General features: G+C 47.2%; 1 protein-coding gene across 1 annotated transcript in view; it reads right to left on the bottom strand.

Moving 5' to 3' along the window:
* Positions 1 to 1,486, bottom strand: part of PLEKHH1 (pleckstrin homology, MyTH4 and FERM domain containing H1) — a 56,407-nt gene extending 54,921 nt beyond the window's left edge. The window contains 1 exon segment of the mRNA XM_034937121.3: positions 1,161 to 1,486. The gene's annotated coding sequence lies outside the window, so the exon portion shown is untranslated.
* Positions 1,487 to 13,966: the final 12,480 nt, after the last annotated feature.

Raw genomic sequence — 13,966 nt, 5'->3', positions numbered from 1 at the left:
AATTTAGGAGGCTTGGGTTTCAGTTATGGCTCTTCCACTTTTTAGCTATGTGACCATGGGCATATCACAACAATTTTTTTTTTAACAGACAGGATCATCAGCCTCCCAAGTAGCTGGGACTACAGGCCCACACCACCATACCCAGCTAATTTTTAAATTTTTATTTATTTGTAGACACAGGGTCTCCGTATGTTGCCCAGGCTGGTCTTGAACTCCTGGCATCAAGCTCTCCTCCTGCCTTGGCTTCCCAAAGTGCTGGGATTACAGGCATAAGCCACTGCAACTGGCCTAAATCACAACTTTTCAGAGTCCCAGTTTCCTCCTTTGGAAAAATGGGGCCAATAATATGCAGAAACACTAATACCGATGTTCTATAAAGCGTTCAGTGATGGTACTAGCCCTATACACAGTGTCTGTCACATAGAAGACAGTCCAAAAAGTTTGATGAAGGAAGTGATAATTCTCCCACTGAATTTTTTAAATGGTCTTTCAAGTGTTTTACCTGAACCAAGGCTCTGTCTTGGAAGAGTTTTATGAGGTGGATTCATAGTAAAAAGCTATGGAGGAGATATCCTGGCAAGCAGAAATCCCACAAGGAGAGGAGTTTCCTTCCAGATGAGGCTCTTCACCGCCTCTGCCACCCCCACTAAGGCCCCTGGTTCCTGGCGACCGAGTCCTCGCTAAGACTCCTAGGACACAATGCTCTGTGTCATTCGGCGCCCAACCTGTTTTCTTTTCTGCTTGAATGACCTGCTCCTAGGAGTCGAGCCTGAGCCATAGGGTCCCTAAGAGAACACTCAGAAATCACAGAAGAAATAACCTAAGGTGAGATGGGGAGGGGTGCGGGAAGGGGTGAAAGGGAGCGAGCACCGATAGCAAGGTGGCAGCCTGCACGTCCGCTCCGAGGGCCCTTCCCAGGAGCGGCTGGATCTGACCGATCCCCAAGTCCAGGTACTCCCGGGGGAGGCTCCTCCTGGCCTCGAGGCGCGAGTCCCCTGGGGCGCCCGGCTTCCCAAGCCGGACCCGCGCTCCAGCGCTCCCCGCCGCTGGGAGCTCGCTTCCAGGTAGGGAGGCACCTGCTCGGGATCGTCCTCCGGGCCCGAGGGGCCGTCCCCCGCGCGCAGCCTGACGCCCTCCCCCGCGGCGCAGCCCCAGCTCACCACAGCGGCGGGAGCGCGGGTCGCTCACCTCCAGCGAGCTCGCGGCCGTCCCCGCCGCGCACTGGGCACACGGGCGCCCTCGGGCCGCCGCCGCCGCCGACCTTGCGTCGCTCTCGCCGGAGTCCCGGGCTGCCGCCGGTTCTCCGCTCCCCGGCAGCAGGGGTCGCGGGCTGCGGGGCGGGGCGAGGCTGGAGCGGGAGGGGTGCCCGCGGGCTCGCTGCACAAAGCCCGGCCGAGCCTTGCTGCGCCCCATTCAACGCTCCGCCGGGCGCCCTCCTCCCCTCGGCTCCCCGCCCGCTCCTTAAAGGCAGAGCGCTGGGCTCAGCTCTCCAGGCAGCTCGCGGAGAGGCACAGGAAATGACCTCAGCAGGCTCCAGCCTCCCACTTCTCCGCACCGCTGGGCTCGTCCCTGGGGCGGCAGGGAGGGCGGCGGGGTGTCCCGGGCGCCGGCCCGGAGCTCTCTGAGGAGGCCGCACCAGCTGCCGCAAGGGGCGGCCAGAGCGCCCCGGGGATCTGCTTGGCCCCAAATAGCGGGGGACCCTCGCGGGCTGCGGGACAAGACCAGACCGTCTCCGCCAAAGGTTCCAGCATTCTCCTGGCCACCTGTGGGAACTGTAACGTCTGGATATTTGGAACAGAAGTCCATATTTCAGTCTGGCAGACCAAATGTTCTGAGTTGCAATTTGCAGGAGAAAGAAAAAGAAAAAATAAGTTACGACAGCCCAGAGAGTAACTTACTTGCTTATTTTCTGGTCTCGCTATGTTGCCCAGGCTGGACTCGAACTCCGGAGCTCAAGTGATCTTCCCGCCTGGGCCTCCAGGCCAGCTTATGTATATGTTATTTTAAAGGAGGGCCCAGGAGGACCCTGGCTGCCAGGCAGTTTGCAGGGCAGTCATGAGCGTGCCCCTGTGCTCCTCGTTCTCAGACATTTGCAGATCTCAGATCGCCCAAAGCAATCTCATACCCAGAGGGGTTGGAAAACTCAACATTTGGCTAGGTGAGCCTGGAGTAAAGAAGATGCAAATAGAGACGATTGCAGGGAGGGATCCACACTTCAAAACAGAGCCTTCTTCCTCAACCCTGCAGGCTCTCTGTCAGTGAAGGACTGAACAGAAGCAAAATACCATCAGCGCCTGTTTCTCCAAATGGTCCTTGGAAGACTCATCCCAGGCACCATGAAGAACACCCCCACCCTGGGTTTGAATCTGAATCTCTTAACTAAAGTTCCCCAGGCAATTCTCACGTAGAAGCTTTGAGAGCCCAGACACTAAGGAAAGCTGGTAGTGCAGGAGGCCAAACGTGAGAGTTTAACTGGGCCAGTGGGACTTCAATGGCTGAACTTGCAAACGGCTTTATAGCGTGGGGATTGGGATAGATTAGCCCCATTTTGTGGGACAATGCTCAGGCTATCCACTTCAACATTCCAGAAGTTCCGTAAGGAAGCCCAAAAACACGTTCTCTGGATTTTGCTAAGAAGACATTAATTCATTCATTCACTTTTTTTTTTTTTTTTGGTCATAGGTTCTTCTTGTTCTGTTCTCCAGGCTGGATTGCAGTGGCACAATCATAGCTCACTGTAACTTGAACTCCTGGGCTCAAGCAATCCTCCCATCTCAGCCTCATGAACAGCTGGGACTATAGGCACATGCCACTATACCCAGCAAAAAAAAAAAAAAAAAAATTTTTTTTTTTTTTTTTAGTAGAGGTGGGGTCTCATTTATGAGACCAGCTCAGGCTGGTCTCGAACTCCTGGACTCAAGAAATCCTCCTGCCTCGGCCTCCCAAAGTGCTGGGATTACAGGGATGAGCCACCGCACCTCGGCCCAGAACTCATTTAATATAACTTTGTTATATAGTGAAAAGAGTCGCACCATGGAGAGTGGAATGGGAGAAGCATGCTCTCCCCTATAGCTGGTTACTTCTGAAGAGGGCAGAAGAGGCTCAGTTGTTAGTTTCAATGAGTTTGGGGCCATACAGTGCATCTCACCATTGCCCAACTCTGAGCAGGACCCCTTGGCAGTCTGTGGGAGGGTGGTAGAGGTGGACTGAACCCTACATTAGGAATTTAGGAGGCTTGAGTTTCAGTTATGTCTCTTCCACTTTTTAGCTATGTGACTTGGGCAAGTTACAACTTTTGTTGTTGTTGTTATTTTCTTTTAAGAGATAAGATCTTGCTCTGTTGCCTAAGCTAGAATGCAGTGGCAATCATAGCTCATTGCAGCCCAGAACTCCTAGGCTCAAGCAGTCCTTCTGCCTCAGCCTCCCAGGTAGCTGGGACTATAATACCCACCATCACCCCTAGAGCCCCATTCTTTGGATATTAGCTTATTATTACAAGTGACCTGACAAAGGAGAATGGAGGATGGAACAGAGAGATGGGAAGAAAAGCCATCATGTGCCTGAGTTGAAGGATATGCTAGGGCATTCTTGTGAAAGAAGATGAGGCCGGGATGGGGACTTGTCAACTGGTCTGAGCCAATTTAGTCCTTCGATGATTGTATTAGCTGCCATGGGACGTGAGAGGTGAGAGGAGGCCATTCGTCTTCTTTTCTGTAATCTCCTGCAGGTGGGATATTAAAAATAGTTAAGGCCAAATTCTGCCAAATATACATGTATTGGCAAGCTGGCACAAAACAGTCACACAGCCTGCTTCAAGAAAGTCGGGCAGTTGGCCTGCTCTGGCTCTCACACTCCATTCATGCAAGGGCAAATAATCTTCCTGGCCAACTCCATGTTTAGAAAACTGCTTATTTCACCAATAAAAGATTATTTCTAGCATCCCTCAAGCACATTAAGCCCTTGGGTGTATATTTTGATGTTGTTTGAAGTGCTTATGTAACCATTTTCTGGAGTGCGGATTCCTGATTAGGGCACTTCAGATGCTAACTAACCACTCTAGGAGTTACAGGAGAGTCACTTTATATACACACACCACATGGTTTAGGCTGGAATGTTTAAAAAATAAATTCCTACAGAGTCAATATTACAGCATCTTAGTCTGGGCCTTGTTCCTTGGACAGCACTATGGGAGGGAAAGGGGAACTTGGAACTGGCCAGAGCTCAGTTCAAGCTTTATCACTTAAGTGGTGGTGGGACCTTGGGGCAGTTGCTTAAGGTTTCTGAATTAATTCCATGTTTGTAAAATAATGATGATAATAATTCTGGCCTCTTAGGGTTGTTGAAATGATTAAATGAGATAGTATGTTGTCTGGCATGCAGCAAGTGATCTATAAATGGAAGCTTTTGTTATTTATTCTTTGAACAAATATTGGCTGGAGTTTACGAGAGATCTTGTAAATCTCTGTTTACAAGATTGCAATGGATAAGCAGATGGCTTGAGAGACAGGAATAACTCTAGGAGAGCTGGTGAAATGGTTGACAATTCATCTTCCCTTTTACGAGCCTTCTAGAAACCCTGCTTCCCATCCCTACCTGCTTTCTCTGAGCTCCAAAGAGACCCTCTCCTATATCACCAAAAAAGCCTCAAATCAAGGGATCCCCTCCTCCTGCCTCAGGACCTGGTTCTCAGTTGCTGTTGGAAGGGGAAGAGAGGGGAGAAGAAGGAGAAGGGAGTCTCAGACTCCCAGGAAACTTGAGGCCAGTCCTAGTCCAGGCTTCTGCTCTCTGCCTTGGGTCACAAAGAAGTCAGGAGGTTACTTCTACTGCTGAATCTTTGGGAGCAATTTGGCTCTTCGGTGATTGTCAGGATTAGCCACCATGGGACATGAGAGGTGAGGTAACCATGGGTTAGAGCAGAGTGTCAAGAGTCACCATCTAAGTGGGGCTAGGAAGGCAGTGATTGAACATGCAGAGAAGGGCCAGTTAGGAAGGAAAGGAAATGGCCCAGTGGCTAAATCCTCAGTGTGTGTGTGAGTGTGTATGTGTGTGCATGTGAGATGGGTATGGAAAGATGGGAGGAAGTGTCCTAACTTTAAGTATGGACTCTTCTTTCGTTTATTCATTCAGTTACTCACTAACAAATATCTATTGAATACTTGCTGTTTTCCAGCCACTGTGCTAGGAAGGAAAGTGTGGCAAGTGTGACCTATCAACTCTGGGCACAGGCTTTAGAACTAGACATGCCTGTCCTTGAATCCTGGCTCTTCCGCCCAGGGGACACAGGGTGGAAGTAATGCAGTTACCACATACATTCACTGCAAATAATCTGTTCAGTATAGCTGTGGGTATGGGAGCCAGAGAGAGCCAGGCAGCGGATGGGGAGGGGAGGGAAGGCGTTCCTCGTTTGTAAATCAGGAATCAGAATTCCTTCCTTAGAGAGTTATTATAAAGATGGAGATAAAGGGCCTGCCTCAGTGCCTGGCATATTATTGGAATCTAGTAAATATTATGAAATGAGGAGAGAACTTGAAGGTGTAGAGGTGTAAAGGACTAGCAAGGTGCCCAAAGACTAGGGAGCTGGAAAGTACCCAGGAGGAGCAGCATGGAAGGAGGGCCTGGTGGAGAAGGATTCCAATGAGGAGGTGGGCAGTGATTCCAAATCTAACCTCATGTCGTAAAATGCTGATTTGAAAATATAGATTCCAGGCTACCTCTAGCTATTCAGATCAGTGGGCCCAGGAGTCTGCATTGTCACGCACCTGTCTGGGGTCTGTCTGTATTGACTGGTATGCCCTTGAGTGATTTTTCTCAGAGAGCAACTGCCAGGGCGGAACTGATGTAATTACAACACATATCAATGCAAAATGCTCTGTCCGCTGCAGCTGCGGGTTATACGGGCAAGAGAGAGCCAGGTGAATGGGGGCTTAATGGGATAGGGACAGGAGAGGGAGGGAGAAAGAGCACCTGAGTTGGGAGCTGGTGGAGCTCAGGGAATGAGGATCAGGTAAATCCAGCCATCTGACCGCAATTCTAGATCATTTTAGAGTTTGCAACATCCTAGTTTTAAAGCAGCTGTCTTATTTCTCCAACAGCTTTCATCAAAGATGAGAACAATGGCTGCTCACATCAACTGGGGGAGGGAGGAACTGGGCAGGGACCAGCTTTAAGTAGGTGGCAGGTTCTCCAACAGCCCAGGGAGCCTGTGTAGGGAGAGACTAGGGCTCTAAGAAACCAAGGAAACCCAGGCCTGTCAGAGAGCTGCCAGTGACCCTTTACTTTTCTGGGACACATGTGTGGCCACTGTAGACAATGGGTTTTCAAGCTGACAGTGGGGTTCAACTTCCAGAGTTCAAATTCCAGCTTTGGCACCTAGCTCAGTTCTTGGCACTCAGTAAGTACTCAGTAGATGCTGGTTGTTATTATTATCTCCTCAGCAGAAGACAGACCCAAGCCAAGAGAAAGGAAAGTCTCCCAGCCCTACCTCACCCTCACACTCCAATCTATCTGAGTCCCCACCAGCCCATCTCAGAGCTGAACTACGAGAGGTCCTGTGTTCATACATTCATCATGTGTTTGCCGAGTGTCCACAGTGGGCCACTGTAGGAGAGGGAGAGCGTGGAGGAGTAGTGGCTCAGTACAGGGCAACTGGACTTTGGAGGGCCTCTTCATGCTCCTTGACCTCCCCTCCTCAAAGCCACTACTTTCGCTGACAGGAAGAGGCCAGAGGTCTGGGGTGGGGTCCTACATGCAGAGCTGTGAGTGAGTTCTTGCTCAGCCACTACTTTGCTATGCAATCTGAGGACATCTCAGCAACTCTTTGTGCCTCACCTAACTGTAAAATAGAAGCAGGACCTTCGTGGCTGCCATCCTCAGCCTGGAGATAAGGAATTAATGGACACTTCACCAGGGTCATGCTGGGGAATGAGGGGCTGCTGCGGTACAAAACACATTGTTGGCTTATCTGAGAATTGCTGAATGGGAATAGAAGCAACTTCACCAAAACACTCTGGGGACACAGCCAGCCATTGCAGGGCACTGCAAACAAATGAAATCTTTCTTTCTAATCTCCTAATTAAAAATTGAAACATTTAAAGCCATATTTATTGAGGGCTGACTTTGTTCCTGACCCACTAAACATTTTAGGAGGAATCATCTTTTTTTTTGAGATGGAGTTTCACTCTTGTTACCCAGGCTGGAGTGCAATGGTGCGATATCGGCTCACTGCAAACTCCGGCTCCCGAGCTGAAACAGAGGAATCATCTTAATTCTCACAATTCTCTGGAGCTGAAGCTATTTTTATCTCCATTTTATAGATGCATAGACTGAGGCTCACGAAGACCAAGTGACATGGCTAAGCTCAGATAGCAAGCAAGTGGCCAAGCCAGGACACAAACCCTGCCCTGCCTGACTCTAAAGACCACGCCTTTAGCCACTCAGGGCTTGCCTCTGCTCAGGGATGTGTGGGTTCCCCTGCGGGGCACCTTCCAGGCTGAAAGGTTGCAATGAGTGAGGCACAAGTACCCTGGGATTCACAGAAAAGGAAATAAGTGAAACACATGGATAGAATGAGCGGACCTAGCCATTGCAGCTCTCTCTGCCCTGCCCCTAGTGGCTTGGCCTGAACCAATAGGTCTATTATCTCCCTTGATGGTCAGGACTTCTCCTTGTTGTGCTCAGGGCTTTCGATGGTGTGTCAGGGCTCATACCCTACTGGAAGCTCTCTTTGCCCTCTCCTCTTTGTAAAAGGGGGTGAGTTCTGATGACAAACCTGCCCTCAGTATGGAAGCCCTGGACACGACTGCCAGCACATTGGAGACTATCTCTCAGCACCATCTAGTGGCCAGGATGGCTTGTTTGTTTTCTTCAAGGACCCTGAGCCCCAGCATTCTGGCTCCCAGTCAGGTGTAGGGCCAGATCCATTCCCTTCTGATCTGACACTGCATGCTTTAGTCACCTCCAAATGTGGTGATTAATGGGGATTTAAGCTGTGCTTAAAGTGGAGACTTTAAACTATGCATATTTTTATCCTGTTCAATTTTGCATCGTTTCAGGGAAGGGGGCTAGAACACTGAGATGTATAAAAGACTAGGAAAAGATGGAAAGAATATTCTCCCCTTTCTTAGTTCCACGCACCTGGCACCAAGCAATGCGTACCTTTTCCTACTGTGCAAAGCACAAGACCAAAAGCAGCATGCAAAGACTGTCAGCTTGGCACTTATTCCAAGCAGGCATCTCACCTACCCATGTTACACGGGCAGGGGACAGGAAGAGATGCCTCTGCACAAAGTCCAAGCTGCAAGTCAAGGATGCTTTTTGCTCTGCTACAGATAAAGTGATGGGATACAGAGCTGGCACTAGACTGACTCCCAATTGTATTAGGAGCTTTGCTTATGTAGAAGTGAGCTCTGGGGTTTTCAGAGTGGTGGTATGGAGAGTGCACATTTCCAAAAAGGAATTCTGCATTTATAGGTTCTGGATTTCCTAGTCCAGGTCCGGAAGAGGAACTACTAAAGTGGACCCACACAAAGGAATCAGGTAGAGCTGACAGACAGGTCTCATATATAAGGTTGGTGATGGAGCAGAGCAGGCAGATTCCTAGGATGGAAAGCCAGTAGGCATTGCTCTGGGGCTGACACGGGGCTGCTGTTTCTTCCAAACACTGCACATTGCCTCACTGGCCATTGGGGAAACTCTCAGATGGCTTCTGGAATGGTTTGATCTTGAAAGTAGAAATTTCCTGGGCACAGGGCATCATGCTTGTGTGAATCCAGGATCTCTGGAACAAAAGACACTCCTGAGAAGATCATGGTTCTTTTGGGAGGCAAAATTGTTAATGTTGAAATAAATCCCCTGGAATACTCAAAGTAACTTTCTGTAAATATATTTTCCCATCAAGCATAATAAACTGCATATGCAGTAATGTACATCAGATTGGAAGCCATTTATAGAGGGAAGAATCACTAAAATGTTACTAGGACTTTCCCCACTCCAAATCTCCTTTCGCTGGCATGGCATGTTGTGATTCTTGCGTCCTTTCTTGAGCTACAATTGTGACTATTTCTCACAATTTATGTTAGGAGAAGAATGAGGGATGCCCCTAATATTTATAGCAGCAATAACAGCAAAATAAAAGAGGGGAAAAGGATCCAATTGAAATGTCCGTCAATTAGGACTAGTAAGTAAAGTATTAAAATTATGATTCATCTAGAAAATGAAATACTATGCAGCCATCAAAATGTATGATGAAGAATTATATTTATTGACAAGGAAAGATATTCATTACTTAATGTCAAGTGAAGCAATGTCTAGAAAAGCATGTAGAATATGATTTGTTTTATGTAAAACTGTATACATATAACTATATGTATATTTATGTATATAAATATGGGTAGAATTCTTTTTCCCAGAGATTAACAGTGACTATCTTTGAGTGGAGAAATTTGATATAATGTTGTTAGTTTCTGCTTTGTTCTTTTCTATATTATGTAAGCATTTTACAAGGAGTATGAATCATTTTTCTAATAAAGCTATTAAAATGTTTTAAAAGTATTGATCCTCATGAGTAAGTAGAAAGCCGAGATTCAGAGAAGTTGACATCTAACTCAATAAAGCCACAACCTGCCAGTCCAAGAGCCAGAATGTGCACCCATAACCACCCATTCCTCAAGTTTAATGCCAACGTTTTGAGTTCTGCCTCCTTTCTCTTCATTAAGATACTGGGGAGAGATATGGCAATGGGGACCTGGGGGAGTTGGGGATCACTGTTCAGATCAGAGGGGCCTCACATCTTTTGATATTATCTGGATCCCTATTATCTCTTCAAAGCAATTACACTATGACCACAACAGCATTACTGGATTCCTATTATACAGTATGTTCTTGTGGTTTGGCGGTTGTCCAAGACTTGAAGGAGCAGACACAAGTCTGGGGACAGAGTTAAGTTGGGTCCCTACTTCTAATTCAAGCCCATCTCGCAACCTTCAAAAGAAATGATGTATTCAGCCATTTTCTCCATTTGAGGAAAGAAGGAAAATGAAGCTAGCTGGGTGTGGTCCATTGGCCGGACTGCAGGAGGTTCTGGGTGGGAGTGGCATAACTTCAAGGAGGAAGTGCTAAGCCTGTGTTCCTTTGTCTACCCCTTCTCACTCCTCCTCAGCCACCCATGTTTGTCCATACTCCTAATTGTAGCACCAGAGACCCTCATGACCTGACCTTTGGCATTCTTAGAGTTCTGGGCACCAGCCAGCTCAATTCAGCCTGGTGAAAAATTAGCAGTTACGACAGGGACTGGGGTCCAGTGGGCCCAGTGTCTTCCTAGAACATGAATTTGGATGTAAACAGTAAAAACAGAGCCAGGTTTTGTGGCATGCATCTGTAATCCCAGCTACTCACTAGGCTGAGGCCGGAAGATTGAGCCCAGGAACTTGGGGAACATATGAGATTTCACTTATTAAAAAAATAAATATCAAAAGCCCAAGGTTGTGAGAGAGTATTAATCTCCCATTAAACAACTACAGGGCATTTACAAGGTCAAAATGCGTCTCTGAGCAGCCAGTTCCTTTCTTAGCCTATCCACTCAGAACACAGACATGCAGTTCCAGAACAAAGGATTCATCCCCTCTGTGTTCTTGCTTTGTGTCACTGGAAACCCTCTTTGTGTCACTGGAAATCCTCTTTGTGTCACTATTCTTCCCTCCCTGTCCTCATATCCCTCTACTGTATTCCCTAGAGAGGTCACAGCTCTATACCTGACATTACTGCCCATGGATATGAAGAAAAAAAAAATTCCTCCAAAGATATTATTTCCCCTTCCCACGTCTGTTCTTTGCTGAGGGACCTAAGAGAAAGCAGACCTTGACCTAAGCTGTGGGCAAGAAAGAAAGGCAGAGTCTTTTAACAAAAAGAAGTGTGTATTTACAAATGCTGGTCAATCTTGAGCCAAAGCCAGAGTTTAACCTACAAATAAGACATGGTAGAGATACAGCATGGCCACAGAAACAGCCCCATTGTAGAACACAAATAATCGCACATCTTCCTCTGCGTGGAGGTGTAGAATCTAAAGCCATTACTTGGAGCACAGGGTAATGCTTTGTTATAGACCATCTTGTATTGCTCTCATCTTCCAAATGCCTAGGTTTCATTCTTTGCTACTTGTATAAACCTACCTGTATAATCCTTAGCACAGTGCATGGCACATTAATGGTTGTTGAATTGAATAACAAGTTGAATGACTTTTTTTCCCTAGCACTGTACTGTTTTGAGGACTGGACTCCTCTTTTTTCTTTTTCTTTTTGAGATGGAGTCTTACTCTGTAACCCAGGTGGAATGCAGTGGTGCCATCTTGGCTCACTGCAACCTCAGCCTCCTGGATTCAAGCAATTCTCCCTGCCTTAGCCTCCCGAGTAGCTGGGATTACAGGCTTCTGCCACCACACCCAGCTAATTTTTGTATTTTTAGTACAGACAGGGTTTCACCATGTTGGCCAGGCTGGTCTTGAACTCCTGACCTCATGATCCACCTGCGTTGGCCTCCCAAAGTGCTGGGGTTACAAGCATGAGCCACCGCGCCCAGCCTGGGCTCCTCATGAAGTCAGGAGCCCAGTTCTCAAAACAGCACAGTACTAGGCAAGAGAAGACACTCAATACACATTTGTTAATTAATTGGCATCTGAGACTAATTGAACTAATTCCCCGGACAAGATAGAGTCTCTGGGATCATCAACCCTTTGGGCTTCTGCAGCCTTTCCTGAAGGTGGCAGGGTTCTAGCAGGTCCAGGACAAGGAGAGTAAAAAGAATATTGATGGGGTCTGCCCCACCCTCTGCAAGGCAGTGGGCACACTGCCTCACCACCCGCCCCAGGCTTGGCTGTCTCTCAGCCGGCTCCTATGGGAGAAACCTTTTGACTCAGATCTACAAAAAGAAAGAGTTTCCCACTCTACCCCAACCCAGGACCTAGCTGTGACTTGGATGAGAATGCTGTGATACAAATTCTTAACCTATTAATGTTGCCAAGTCCCAAGATATCCTCCTGCAATCACTGTATCTGGCTGAAATTTCTCTTTGAACTGATATAGTGAAGTTGGGACAGGCACACAGTGTCCCCCAAGGCAGAGTGGCTTAGATAGCAGCATAAGAGCTTTTAGTTGCAAAGCCTTCTCATAACCAGGCTCGCCTCAACAATACTCCTTTGTCCCCCCTCAGACGACTAAGCTTCTTGTATCCTGGCAAAGGGAAGCACAGAGGAGAGGTGACCAGCTTGGAGTCTGGATTTTAATCTCCAGGGCAGAAATTCTTTTAAATTTGCCCAGCATCTAGGCTGACTGCTGAGTCGGAAATGAGAGCAGTAGAGTGGGAGAGGAGCGGGTACGGGGATATGTGTGGAATGGGGCTCTCCCGCACAATCCCCAACTTTCTTTTCTTTTTTTCTTTTTTTGTTTTGTTTTGAGACGGAGTCTCACTCTGTCACCCAGGCTGGAGTGCAGTGGCACGATCTCAGCTCACTGCAACCTCCGCCTCCCGGGTTCAAGCGATTCTCCTGCCTCAGCCTCCGAGTAGCTGGGATAACAGGCACGCTCCACCATGCCCGGCTAATTTTTGTATTTTTAGTAGAGATGAGTTTCACTATGTTAGTCAGGCTGATCTTGAACTCTTGACCTCGTGATCCACTCGCCTCAGCCTCCCAAAATGCTGGGATTACAGACATGAGCCACCGTGCCCGGCCTAATCCCCAACTTTCATAGTCAACTCTGTCCTCTAAAAGACTTACGATCACAGTTAAACCCATACTTAAAAGTATGAGGTGATGTGGTTTCAATGTGTGTTCTTATTCTCACTTTGATTTCTTTTAACTTTGGTCTTTTCCTCTCTTAATTTACTGCTCTTCTTATCAGCCTGTGCTAATTTTCAGGGCTGTCTTAGTGCACACCCATTAATGTCTTAATGCTTTATGGATGAATTCACGTGATCACAGAATCATGAGTTCTTCATTTTCAGGCTCAAGGTGTTCATGAATACTGCATAGTCCTTATCCACTGGATTTTCTTTTTGATGATGAAAAAACAAGAGAGGACAGGACCTTTAAATATCCCCAAAGTAGCAAGACACTTTAAGACTTCTATGAAAGTACCTACCTACCCCTTTCCCACATGGACATATGGATACCAAAATCTTCTGATAAACCCACAGGACTTGATCATTTCTCCTGGGCCTAATGCCTCTTCTCCCTCCACTGGTACCCCTTTCCATCCCTCTGTGACATTTTATAAATATTCAAGGGCATCCTTAGTAAACTTTTGCATTTGCTTCCCCTGTCACAATGCACTCATTCCTGAGCATAGCTCACAGCTGTACAGAAGTCTGACTTTGTAATGTAATTTATGAAGTTACCTAAATGTAAATTATGGACTTTGGGTGATAATGATGTGTCACCCAGCTCTATACCAACCCTAGCATAAGAAGTGATATTATTCAACAATCTACATCTTCCTGTCCTGGTACTTTTCAGAGCCTCTTGCTGCTTTCTTGAGGCTTACCTGTTTCTCCATTCACTTTCTCTCATAGCCAAGAACTTTACAGAGAACAACGATGAGATACCACACTATACACCAATTATAATGGCCCAAATGTGGAAATACTGACAAGATGAGGATGTGAAGCAACAGGAACTCCCATTCATTGCTTGTGGGAATGCAAAATTGCTACATCTGCTTTGGAAGACAGTTTGGAAATTTCTTATAAAGCTAAACATACTCTCACCACACAATCCAGGAATTGTGCTCCTTGGTATTTGCCCAAAGGAGTTGGAAATTTATGTCCACACAAAAACCTGCATGGAGTTTATAGCAGCTTTATTCTTAATTGCCATAACTTGCAAGCAACCAAGATTTCCTTCAGTAGGTGATGGGTAAATAAACTGTGGTACGCCCAAAGGAGTTGGAAATTTATGTCCACATAAAAACCTGCATGG

Source organism: Pan paniscus, chromosome 15 (genome assembly GCF_029289425.2).
Source record: "Pan paniscus chromosome 15, NHGRI_mPanPan1-v2.0_pri, whole genome shotgun sequence".
Lineage (NCBI taxonomy): Eukaryota > Metazoa > Chordata > Mammalia > Primates > Hominidae > Pan > Pan paniscus.
Note: the sequence above shows the minus strand (reverse complement) of the source record. Positions and strands in the feature narration are given on the sequence as shown.